Raw genomic sequence first — 13,158 nt, forward strand, 5'->3', positions numbered from 1 at the left:
AAAAAAGAATGTGTAAATGTCACTTCTAAAAATGTCTAGCAGAATGCAACATTACACAGGATCTGATAGAAAGCTGCATTGACAAAGGAGTTTGAATTTATTTAACAATGATTTTCTGAGTGTTCAATTGAGACTATGGGACTCCAGACTCGTAACACTGTTCCAGCTCCTGATATCCCAGTGTCAACGGGACATTACAAGTCCCAGCGGCCCAGGATGTCAGGCACCATAAAATGTTGTTCCCTTTTCCCGTGGAGTACCATAGGACTCCAAGCGAGTGGGGAGACGGAAGTACTGGCACTGTTGCTAATGGTGCCGGTGCTTCCGTAAAAACTCTGCGGGCGGTTGCCGTTATGCCCGGCAGGTCAGACCTGCCCGGCGGAATGGTCACCACTCGCAGAGTCGGATTGTGGCGATCCGGAAAGGGTGCCAGGACGTTGCTACTGGCACCCTTATTTCCAGACTGCCACACTCATGTATCTCGAAAGATTGGGTAAAAGCCACATGTCCATTATTTTATTGATATTAACATGTAACCATCTTTTGGGACATGGATCGCGAGAAATCTTGTTGAAGTGTGCTTTAAGTTTCTCACAGAGCTGCTAATTCATCTAACGAGAATCTTAACAGTGCCCTGCTGCTCAGTGAAAGCACTTCAAAAGGATAATCATCGTTCCTCTAACTCATAGCTTTTCCAATTGGTGCAATGTTTTGGACATTTTAAGGTTTGACCATGTTATATACGCCAGTTGGCCACCACATTTTGCAGAGGTTGATTGTCATGAGCTTTTTATTTTATTTTCTAAATATCATATTTGATATTGTGGAAGACAATAACTCCTTACAGTAGATATCATTGTGTAGCATTAGCGCCCGAACACATGTCCATAATGGGCAATGGTCTATTGCCCTCAATTAAAGAGAGACCTCCATTACTGTTATGCAGTGTGGTCCTCATCTGAAAACCTGATGGGGCCTTCTGCATTCCACATGAAGGCACAAAGGACGCTTGTCCCTACGGGCGTAATGTGGCACCCTTGAGTAAGGCCAAAAGATGGCCATAAGGGCCTCTATTTTAATATTCTGATGGCCTTCCATGGATTTCTTGGAGGCAGGACTCAGGGATGGGATGTGGTTGTGTAATCAACATTCGGTGCCCTTGTTGTGCATGGCACTATAAGAAAAACAGAAGTGTTAGGGTATTAGTGTCACAAAGGGGGGCGCAGGGGCGAAACCTGAGTTGTTGATCAGTGCAGGCCAGAAGTAGCCACATTCCGAGTTCTATGTGATTTTTTGGTGATGACATTTGGTTATGACTATTATCTGTAGGGGAAAAGCCAATAGTTATTACATGACAAAGCTAACTTAGTGGGGATGTGTATTTGTGTGCTCAAAACTGTAACATTGGCATAGTTCTGTCAAGGTTGTTGACTTATAAGTAGCAGTTATGCCAAAGTATGCACCATCAGGATATAGTGTTTACAGTTCTGCGTTCCTTTTTATGGCAAGAGCAGAGGAGATAGACCTGAGTGCTAAACACTTCACTGCCTGTTTCCTGTTTTCAATAATCGGGCTACCCAGGAGCCAAGGCCGGAGAGGAGTAGAGTCAACAGAGTGTGCAGGAAAAAATATATGTTTTTTTTTTTTTAAATGTGTTAGTGCGGATATGTTAGTGTTTATGTGACTCTACGTGTGTATGTGTACAATTAAAAAGGGCTCGCCACACTGGTGCCAGGTGTCAATTGTCCAATAAAACCTGAGAATTGTCATGGCATACAGTCATCGCAGAAAATAAATAAAACGTCAATGTTCTCCTTAGCTATTTAAAACATACGGCACAGAATCAGAAATAGTGTCCTTAGTTTAGTGTAATGAGACGAGATACACTGATTGATTCAAATGTTCATAATTGTAAGTAAATCTATTGACCAAGTTCTAATTTTAAAAAATATATTATTATTATTATTATTATTATTATTATTATTATTATTATTATTATTATTATTATTATTATTGTTATTCTGGTTTTGTTAAAGACAGCACGTCCGTACTCCTCAGTGCGCACATATAATGACAGACAACACACAGAAAGTACAATTAAACTGATTGCCATAGTCCAGAAATAAAAAAACACCTTTTTCTCAGAAACGACCTGGTCCTTGGATTTAAAAAAATAGGTCTTAATGGCCTTCTTAAAATTAGTGAGACATAGAATGTTTCGCAAGCTGGGCAGAAGAGAACTCAAAAGACCTGGTGCACAAGCATCAAAACAGGTGCCACAAAAGTGTTTCAGCTTAAATCATGGAGAAATTAGTTTGTTGGGTCCATTCGAGTGAAGGAGTCGCGCGACCGGGCCCGTATGCAATCGCTTTCATAGGTAGTTAGGCGCTTTCCCTGTGAGATATGTATATGTGCGAGAGAGAATTTTATGGGATATGCGATGATGGACTGGCAGCCAGTGCAGGGATCTCCTCGCCTTGGTAGTGTGATCTGTTCTGGCCAGCCCACATACTGCTCTCACAGCTCCATTTTGAGCTACCTGCAGGGTTTTAAAGTTACCTTTAGCAGTACCAACCAGAAAGCTGTTGCAGTAGACCATTCTGGTATTGATCAACGTGGTGGCCACTGATGACACATTAGCGGCTTACATATATGGCTTGATTTGCCTAATCAGCTGAGTAGTGTAAGCACATGAAGCTTTTGTTTGCATAACATGTTCCTTCATGTTGAGCCCCGAGTCTAGAGAGACTCGTGGGGTCTTCATCCAAGGGCTGACTTGAATTATAGAGTCAGAGATTTTAAACTGGCTCTATTTGGCCTCAAGATGTTTTATTCGTTGATTGGAACCTCCAATCATCAATTCCGTTTTGTCTTTATTGAGGGCCAACGAATTAGTGGCCATCCAATTCTTAATCAGGCCTAATATCTGATTTAATTCCGGCTGTGTCCCTGTCAAAATCGCCAGTGAGCTCAAAGACCACCCAGGTGTCGTCCACATAGTTGGTATATTTAATACCAACTACAACCAAAAAAGTGATGGATGTAAGGCTTTGAATGAATCGGAACCATTGGCATTGCTCTGGGCAACCTTCCACACCACCAATTTTTGGCCTCGTCTGTGCCATTACAAAAGGGGTCCAGCCATAGACAAAACAGACACGTACTGCCACCAATGGTAGCCGTCCAGCCTGAACTGCTAGGCCTGGTTGCATCTGCACGGAAACACAACCAACCCCAGACATGTTCCAGCCTTGATGGGCCTCCTCAGTGAGGTGCAGTTTGGTTCCCTATTGCTCAGTGAACAAGGGACCCACGTCTAGGCATACCCTCTGTCACATAGTGAGACAAACTAGAACTAAAAAAGTGATTGGTGGAAGGTTTTTAATAAATCTGAACCACTGGCATTGCTCTGGGCAACCTTCCACACCACTGTTTTTTAGCCCGTCTGCGCCGTTGCAAAAGGGGTTCAGCATGTGCAAATAAGTCAGGGCCACCTTTTGGTTGGGTTGGACTGCCCTTTTTGGGGTGGAACCAATCCTGATATACATATGGTCTTTCCCCTTTTGTAATAGCTTGACAGGTGAAGAACGATTGTCTGGAGAGTTGCCCAGAGCAATGCCAGAGGTAAAGATTAATTCTAAACCTTCCAGCCATCACCTCTTTTGTTTTGCTGTAGTCACCACATGTGGGACAGGTGTGCCCAGACATGGGTTGCATGCTTGCTGGGCCTAGAGATCCAAACTACTTCTCACTGATGCAGCCCAAGAAGGCCGAAACATATTTTGGGGATGCTAGTGGTCTTGTGAAAAAGAGATGTGACCTAGCAGTTTGGGCTTGACTGACCCTTTTGGTGTGGGACCAATCCTGATTTCCATATGGTCTTTCCCATTTTGCAATTGCTTGGCATGCGAAAAATGATGGTCCGCAGGGTTGACCAGAGCAATGCCAGAGGTTCAGATTAATTATTAACCTTCCAGCCATCACCTCTTTTGTTATATTTAATACCAACCCGATCCAGGAGGTCCAAGAGCGTACGGGTGTATATGTTAAATAGGGTGGGGGAAAGTCAAGCACCCTGATGGACACTGAAAGACAACAACTCAGGGAGCGCCTGAAATCCATCCGTGGCAACTCCTGCCGAAAAGCTGACCAAGAAAGGAAGTTATCCAAGAGATGGTGAATTTTGAGCAATTCACAACTTTGCTCAACCTCTCAAGCAGCAAGGCATGATCTACAAGATCAAACACCGCCGAGATTTCATGAAGGATCAGATAGTACAGTAATTACCTGTAACCTCTGGGTCAAAAGTCTCCCTGTTCAATATCAGTGTTATCCAGACATCCTTATGACAAGGTGCAATCACCGATGTGAGAAAGGAAGAGTTCACTATCTTAGTAATGTAAGGTGCAAGACATCCAATGGAGTCTTTAATAATACTGCCCATGCAGGATCTCCAGCACAGACAGAAGACTTCAGTCCCTTTACAATACCGTTGAGCCCATCTTCTGTAATTTGGTTTAACAACCAGAATTCTGGTGGTACATGAGGGCAACCAGTCAAAGCATTATCATTATTCAATGAAGGACTTACAGGAACGAGGGGATTCAGGTAGCGAGCAGCAATGGTGGCCCGTTTTTATTTTTGTGAGCCATCCATTTTGGATCTTTGTGCACCACGTATTATTCGTACATCCTACAGGACCTGTGCCTTTATGTCCCTCCAACTCTCTGAGATTGGCAAACAATTCTCTTTGGTTGGATTTGAAATGAGTTATTCTACTTTCAAAATGATCTCTCTTAGCAGTGAGGATGGCACTTTTATAATTAGCAGCATCAGTTCGGTAGGTAGCAAAGGTCTTCTGGCAGGATGTTTGCTCCAGAGCCTTTTACAGTGCCTTTTAGTATTCCTACAATTTATAATGTCCAAAGACAACCAGGTTTTACCCAACATTTATGTATTAACCATCTTAATGGTCACAGGTGCCAGTATGTCACCTCCCGAAATAGTGATGTTCCGCATCCGACTCACTAAGACACTCATCTCGTCAGATTGAGTGAGACTCAGTATCATAGGAAGTGCCAAATCTGCAAAGGCCTCAGGAGAGGCCTTTCTGAGATTTCTCACTCTAGATTCCAGTGTAGGGTGGGTATTGTCCTTTTTACAGATCACTGGAAGAAGGAGATTAAAATAAATTAAATAATGGTCCGTCCATTGGCTATGAATAACAATAAGATCTGTCACTAGAAGATTGTGGGTTAACACCCACTCGAACGTGTTTCCCTCTCTATGAGCAGAATCTTTAACCGAATGAGTGAACTCCATTGTCTGGAGAGCAGTAAGAAGAGACACAGCGTCCAAATTGTTACTATGACGTGCCCAAAGATGAAAGGCTCCTAGAATAACAGTACAAGTAGTAGCCTTAACAAAATCACCTATAAGTCGTTTTTCTTCAAAGAGTGGAGTGCTGGTGGGTGGTCGATACAAACAGATAAGATACCAATGGTTGTATTGTGGTCAACACTGAATTTGATCTGAGTGTCTTCACAATTTGCTAATGCAGTAAGGGTAAGCATGTGTACTTTTAAAATGATATTTTAAAATAAACGCAGTACCACTGCCTCTGCCCTCTGCACGATCTGTCCTAATAATGTTATACCCAGTTGGAAAGGCAAACAGAGCTGACTGGCTTGTGGTATAAAATAGCCAGGTTTCGGTCAAGCAAATAATGTCCAGGTCCTTTGTTGTAGTTAAATCAGCCATCTCTGTGGCATGTTTTACCACGGAACGAGTGTTTAAGAGGGCCGATTTCAGTTTATCATAGTTTATTCGATCCTCTGACAAGACAGAGGCAGGAGTAAGGGGCTCAGGAATGTATTAATGCAAGCAATTTGTTGCGTGAGTAAACGGGCCTCCTATCTGGATATATGTAGTGCTTCTGAGCGTGTTAAGTTAAATATTGGGTTAATTACTGGGAGGGGCAAAAAGGAGGAACAAAAGTGACCAGAGGACAAATTGTTGTGATAGGCAGGTCAGTATTAAGCAATTACAGCATAAATGTTTTGCTATGAGAACAGACCTCCCCCCAGCTCTTTTGATTGCCCAAACATTTGAAATAAGTGGAAGAGAGGGAAAAGAAAAACATGGCATTGGACCTCTTGCGGATCTGCACGTTCACACTTTGACCGAAGAAAGGATTATCTCCAGTGATCCCAGTGACAGATTCTCTCTGATACGAAAAAGCCTTCAGCTACTATAGCCCCAGGGTTGTGTAACACATTTACTTGTGTTAATGGGCATACCCAAAATGCAGTCACCCATGTAAAAAGGATATCGTTTTTTCTGGTGTCCAATTTTCAGTAAAAGGAGCTGCCCTGTCTAAGCCCACACAGCACCATTTGACTGATTGTTGGGGAGGATGATGTTGTCCCCAATTAGAAACATACATTAAGATGAGTATTGCCTGCATTCTAGTAGTAGCATGTTCAATTGTTGCTACTCTCCCCTCCCCCACAGCAACAATCAAGCATGCAATCAAGTGGTTGGTAGAATTAGTGCGCAGGTCATCAAAACCAGTCCGAACTGTCAAATTGACACATAACAAGGGCATTCCGAAAAATAAAATATGTGCACTAGTGTTTGTGGGGAGGATCAAATTGGTAGCTCCCAAAAGGGCTCCCTAGTAAGGTTGTTAACCTTGGATCCTCCATCACTCTGGCAATGATACATGTCTAATCAATTATGTGCATATGCCTCCCTCATGTTAGCACTGCCCCCATCCCACCATCTATAAAAAGGGAATACATAAACAATTAAATATGTTCAGTAGCGTTTGTGGTGGGGATCAAACCCGCAGCTCTTGGAAGGAATCCCTAGTGAGGTTGCTAATCTTGGGTTCTTCATCATTCTGGCAATGCTCGATGCCTAATCCATTGTGTGCAGGAGCCTCCCCCATGCTATGACTGTGCCATCCCACCTACAACTGATACATCTTCACAGCTTTTACTGACGCTTTTCAGACTGCAAGAGGAACCAACAGTTTGGTGGAGTCAATGCAGATGGGCCAATTCTGTTTTTTATAGGTGAACTCTTATGACCGAAAATGGTTAGAATTTCAGTGAACATAAATCAAAATAAAAGTAATGTGAACAGTTATGTAATTAATACTACTGGACAGCGAAGCAGGGTTGCAGACACTCAAAGGAAAAGAGCACTGGTGGTCCACAGGTACTTTCTATCCATGTTGAATAGTGAAAGACCAGGGACAGACAACATTGTCCGATTTAGTAGGTTCTACAGCCAAACATTGATCACTCAGAACTTGGGGTCACATAAAGTGTTTTGGGCCAGTTACCTTGAACTGCTGATCTCCTGGTAGTACAAACATACGGACACCAGCAATGAGTAAAAAGATGCCTTACCTTAGCACTTGTATGATGACCTCTTTATTCATAATGACATGGCAACATGGCGGGTTGAATCAAGTAATGGAACAGACTGACAATAAAAGTAAAAGAGAGCATTGGTGATGATGATTGATATGCTTTATGTTGGCTCAAAAAGAAAAGCCATACAAGCAGAAGTTTAAAAAAAGAAAACATACATCTTTTTTAGATTACATTACATAATGCAACCATATAAAAAGCGTATAGTGTGCATACAGAAATTAAAACAAAATCTCATTTACAATAGTTTCACTGGCAACTCCAAGCTCTAGTAAGATAACTGGTGACAGTGAAAACTCACACAACACAAGTCAGGATTTTACAAACCACAGTGCTCCTAAAACAGAATCAACATTTTTTGCTTTGAATAGTGGGACACACCATGTGTGCCTGATTCTCCCCAATACAGGGGAGAAAAAGAGAACGTTATACTCATCCTCCCTTTCTGCCCTGCACATGGAACAACCTTGGCTGGATTACTCCGGCCAATTCCTAGTATAAAAGTTCAATGGCAAAAAAAACAAACATAATTGTGCATTTGCGCAGCTGGCGGGGTTACCCAACAGAGATATTGCTCAAATCCACGTTCTAATTTAACAGTCAAGTATTTTTGAAACAGGTTTTTAGTCACATTACTGAGCAAGGAATCCACAAGAACCCAAAAAATACGCTTCTTAATGTCAGCTGAAAGCCGTTTCAGGTATTTGCCACAGGGAAGCCAGTCCAATCACGATTAACACTTCTGTTTACATGGTTAAACCCTGCCCACGGTTTGGTATGATTGTTAATGGGGACATCATGCAATGCACCTTTATAGTCCTTCGATTGCAGGCGTGACCATACCTTAATCCAAGGTAGGATGGGTTTCAGTTGGGCATGAAAATTAATACCAGTCTGGCGTAGCTCCATGTTAACTGCTATATTAAGGGTACCAAGAGATAATCCCAAAGGTTTCTTAAAAATGCATTTTGGCTGATTAGCAATTTGCCTATTACACTATGAACCCAGATTGCAGCAGCATAGAAAGATGCTGAAAAGAATGAGAGCCCTGAATACCTTCAATATAGCTTCAACTTCGGAGCCTCCACTTTTTATTGAGAAGCATGTAAGCGCCCCAGGTCGTCTGTTCAAAATCAAATAACTGTATTGGGTTTGAGTATAGCAGGTCCCTTTGTTATTTAATCGAACCCACAGATTCACGAAGTGGCCAACGTGTTCAATTTGAACACCGTTCAAGTCCACGTCCAAAGATAGTTATTGCCTTACCTTAGCACTTGCACGGTGAACTCTTTATTCATAATGACATGAATTTGGTGAAAATGGTGAAACCGTGTACATTGTGAACAGGTTGTAAGCCCTTATTGAATGCCTGGGAGATAATAATAGCTAATATTACATACAGCCTTATCAGATATGTATCAGAGATAATTTTCGGATAAAATAATGAGATGACAATATTTACAAATGGTGCTCTCAAAGGGCCTCATTACGACCCAGGCGGTAAGGGGTTTATGGCAGCGTAAACAGCGCCGACCCTTACCGCCTGATTCCGAGGTCCCTTAGCGCCATGGAGGATTTAACACCTGCTTTTAGCAGGTGTTAAAATCCATGGCGCTAAGGGACCTTGTTGTTAATTACGCCACCGTAATTTACGGTGGCGTAATTAACGCCTTCCCCACTCCCATTATGCCCTATGGGGCAAAAATGGGAATGGGGAAGGGTAAATGGGGATTGGGGACTTACCGCCCCGCCAACCTCAGAATGGGGCGGTAAGTCCACCAACCACCATGGTGTAAACGTAGTTTACGCCATGGTGGTAAAGGTACGACCCAGGCGGTAACTTACCGCCTGGGTCGTAATGAGGCCCAAAGACAGTATATAGGTAGTCATTAATTCAACAGCATGCATTCTGGAATTGTCCCAATTAAACGCCCCATACCCTAACCCCATCAGTTCCAAGTTTCTGTAATCTGCTTAAAATGATGGCACACAGCCAGATGCTCATAAATACTAACTGTATGATTTGTACTTGGACAGTGTGACTGAAAACTGGTAACAAAAAACAGTACCAGTAAGTAAGTACTAATAATTGCTATATAATGTATGATCAACACATTTTCCCCAGTGGCGCACAGATCGGAGATGTACTCCCTGTTCGAACTTCATTGCCCTGATCTCGTGTTTGTCACGGAAAAATAGCTTTCTGATTCAACGGGTCTGGATGTCATACAGGCATTACCGCCAGGCTATGCCATACTCCAGGTAGACTGGGGGGCTAAGCACCCCAGAGGAGGGGTGACATTGATCTATAATGTACAATATGAATGCTCACTGCTGCCCAGTTCACTGGAGGCAGAGATGGAGCATTGAATAGTTACAATTGTAGTTGTTAGGCAGAATTATATGCAGTACCGTTTGGGAATACCAGACACAATTAGGACTACAAGTGACAGTACAAATTCACCTTTGGTACAAACCTGTACTACACAGTAAAGTGGTAAGGATGGCTGAGCAGCAGCCAGACTTATCTCAAGAGTAAACTGAGCAGTATTAATAGTTACACAAAGGACAGCAATTACCATGATTCAAACAAACACTGACTCAAGGTTTCTGAGTAAAAGAATATACATTTATTACACAGTACTGGAAAGGGTTAATACTTATCCCTTTTTGTCTGTTTCTCTTGGAGCATTGTTTCGCTCCCTTTTCATCAAGACTTGGCTGGTGGCAGTGGTAACTACCCTATTTTTCCTACCACAGTTATCTTAAATAACCTTGGTATTGTTTTAGGCTATCTTGATAGCCTTGAACTTAAACCTGCTGGACCATATACGTTTTTATACGGTTCCGGCTGGGTTTATTCGCCATTTCTTTTTGAAAATGTCTTTCTCGTGTTTTACTCCACGCGCCAAACCAAGTTTGGTTCCTTTGTTCAACGTCTTTTCGCGGGCTTCTCCACAGAAGCCATACTTAGGCACCTGAAAGTCTGGTTAAGCAGGATGTGAGGGAGGGGTTTTAGGACCCCTGCCATGGGTTCCCCAAGTCGCACTCCTGTTTGATTGGCTAGGTGACTGTCCCGGTGGGACAGCCACCCTGCTGTGTGATTGACAGCCAGGCTGTGTGAATGGGGGAAAACTGCATAAAAAGCAGGTCTCTGGGATTGGAAAGGCAGAGTCGCCACTGGAACGAAAGAACCGACGAGGAGCTGACAGAAGAGGACCCCTACAATGACTGACCCTCCCAGTGAAGACCTGCTGCAGGTCTGAATCTTCATATTCCAACGTCAGAGAGGATCCTCCAGGAATCTTCTTCCCCTGAGCTAGTGGGACCAACCAGTTTGCCCAAACTGCAAGCCAGGACTCCCTCCTCTGGTCGAAGTTGCTGTACAGAGCTACAGTGAACGGATAGCCAGGAAGGTCAGACCCTGCTTGGGTTTTAAGGAGCGTACCTTTTATTTGTTGCTTTGCTCTGCTGCTGGTTTCTTCCCTGGGCAGTGCAGAACCCTCCAGTCTTCCTACTTCATGTCAATCTGACAGTCGCTTCAGGAACCGTGAGCCTGCAGGAACTGCCAGGAATGTCTGCCGCAGCTACAGCTTCTTCTCCATTTAAAAGTACTGTGCAAATCCAGTTGTTTGTTTCGTCCAGCCGTGGTGAAGGTGTATGAAACCTTTCAACAATCCGAGGGCTTGTCCTTCTCTCCTCTTTAAACTAACTTTTCTGCTGACCAACTTCGTCCGGAACTCATGGCAAAGACTTAATCATGAACGAACCCTGAACTGTGTGATCTTGAGCAAAAGACTTTTGTCCTATTGACTTTGCCCCTTAGCCTTTTGATTTGATTCCATCACTGTCGGTCCTCTTTCTAGATTGCCCTGCTTACTTACCTGTTGATGCTGCTGAATTTTAGCCTAACTTCCACCCTTTTTAAATTACTGCAGTGCCATTTTTCTCACACTTCATTTTGAGTTTAACTTGTCCAGAATCTATTGAGAGTGGTGTGGTCTATTAGTAAAGTGATTTCCCAACTGCTTTACTTTAGTGAGATGTTATAAAACTGATGTGTAAATGAATGTATATTCGTTTACTCAGAAACCTTGAGTCAGTGTTTGCTTGAATCATAGTAATTGCTGTCCTTTGTGTAACTATTGATACTGTTCACTTGCTCTTGAGATAAGTCTGGCTGCTCAGCCATCGCTACCACTTTACTGTGTAGTACAGGCTTGTACCAAAGGTGAATTTGTACTGTCACTTGTAGTCTTAATTGTGTGTGGTGTTCCCAAAGGATACTGCATATAATTCTGCCTAACACTGGTGTACAGCGGGAGGATGAAGTATAGTAATTATACTTACAGTGCTGATATTACCTTGGATCAACTAACCACAAGGCTAACATCACTAAAAAGCAATATTAATCATGTCTTATATGGAAAGCTACATTCAGGAGACCCTCCTTAGTTACACTGTGGATTATCTAAAAAATCAGTGTAGAGAAAGGAATCTCTCTGTTAAAGGCAAAACGTCTGAATTGATTGAAAGATTGTTAGAGAAACAAAGTCTGGAGGGTGGGTCTGAAATACCTGACCCCTCAGCAAATGTGGAAAATAATGAGGATGATAATGTGTCTATTATTGATGAGTTAGAGGAAGAGGATGTGTCTCATAATGTAGGCCTCACTGCTCCCTTACATGCTCAGCAACCTCAACCTTTGTCCACTGGGACCCCACCAGGTCCTACACTCAGTCCTGAATTCATTGCTGTAGAAAACATGAGGCGTGAACTGGAATTCAAACATTTAAATGCTCAAACTGAACAAAAGCACCAAGAACTTAAGCTCAGAGAAATGGAGTTGAATCATGAACTAAAAATGAAAAGTTTATCTCTTGAAAATGCTTCTCTCCCAGAGTCTTCTAGGTCTTCCAGTCCTAAGAGACCCAGTATGCCTAAAGAAATTGGGTGTATGTATGAGGTTAAGCCTGATATTTTGGATTGGTTGGCAATGTTTGAATATAACCATGGGATTCAAGGTCTTACAGGGAATCAGTTGCTTCCCTGGCTCTTCTCTAGGTTACCCTCTGTTGCATCTGATGTTGTGATGGATTTGGGGGAGGTGGATAGGATGGATTATGAGTGTGTGAAGCTAGCTTTAATTGCTAGATTTGGGAAGACCCCAGTACCTTAAGAGGTTTAGGACCCTCAAAAAGCATGATGGTACCCCTTGGGCTACCTGGGTATGTGAATGTTTGAAAAACTTAGATGGTTGGGTTAAGGGTTACAGAGTAAACACTTATGAAGGTATGAGAAATCTTGTTATGTTAGAGTCAATTTATGATGCCTGCTCTCCTGAGCTCAGACAGCACTTAGCTGATTCTAAGGAGATAGATCCAAGACGTTAGCTAAGGCTGCTGACTTGTGGGTTGCCAACAGGGCTACTCACAAGGATTCTGGGGCGACTCAGAAGAAGGATAAGGGAAAGCAGCCAAAGAAAGATAACATGGAGAATTCTAATACCTCCAATCCAAAAGAGGGCCCCAAACAAAACAATAAGGGTAAATCAGAAGTGAAACCGAATCAGGCTAGTGCACCATCTGGATCCAAACCAGATGGAGGTCAGAACAAACCCCCATTCATCAAGACATTTGGGAAATGTTATGTTTGTGGGTCAACTGACCATGTGAAAGGGGATCCCAGATGTAAGGGTAAACCTTCAGGGGTCCAC

The sequence above is a fragment of the Ambystoma mexicanum genome, chromosome 4q (assembly GCF_040938575.1).
Source record: "Ambystoma mexicanum isolate Mex_15411 chromosome 4q, UKY_AmexF1_1, whole genome shotgun sequence".
NCBI classification, from domain to species: Eukaryota; Metazoa; Chordata; class Amphibia; order Caudata; family Ambystomatidae; genus Ambystoma; species Ambystoma mexicanum.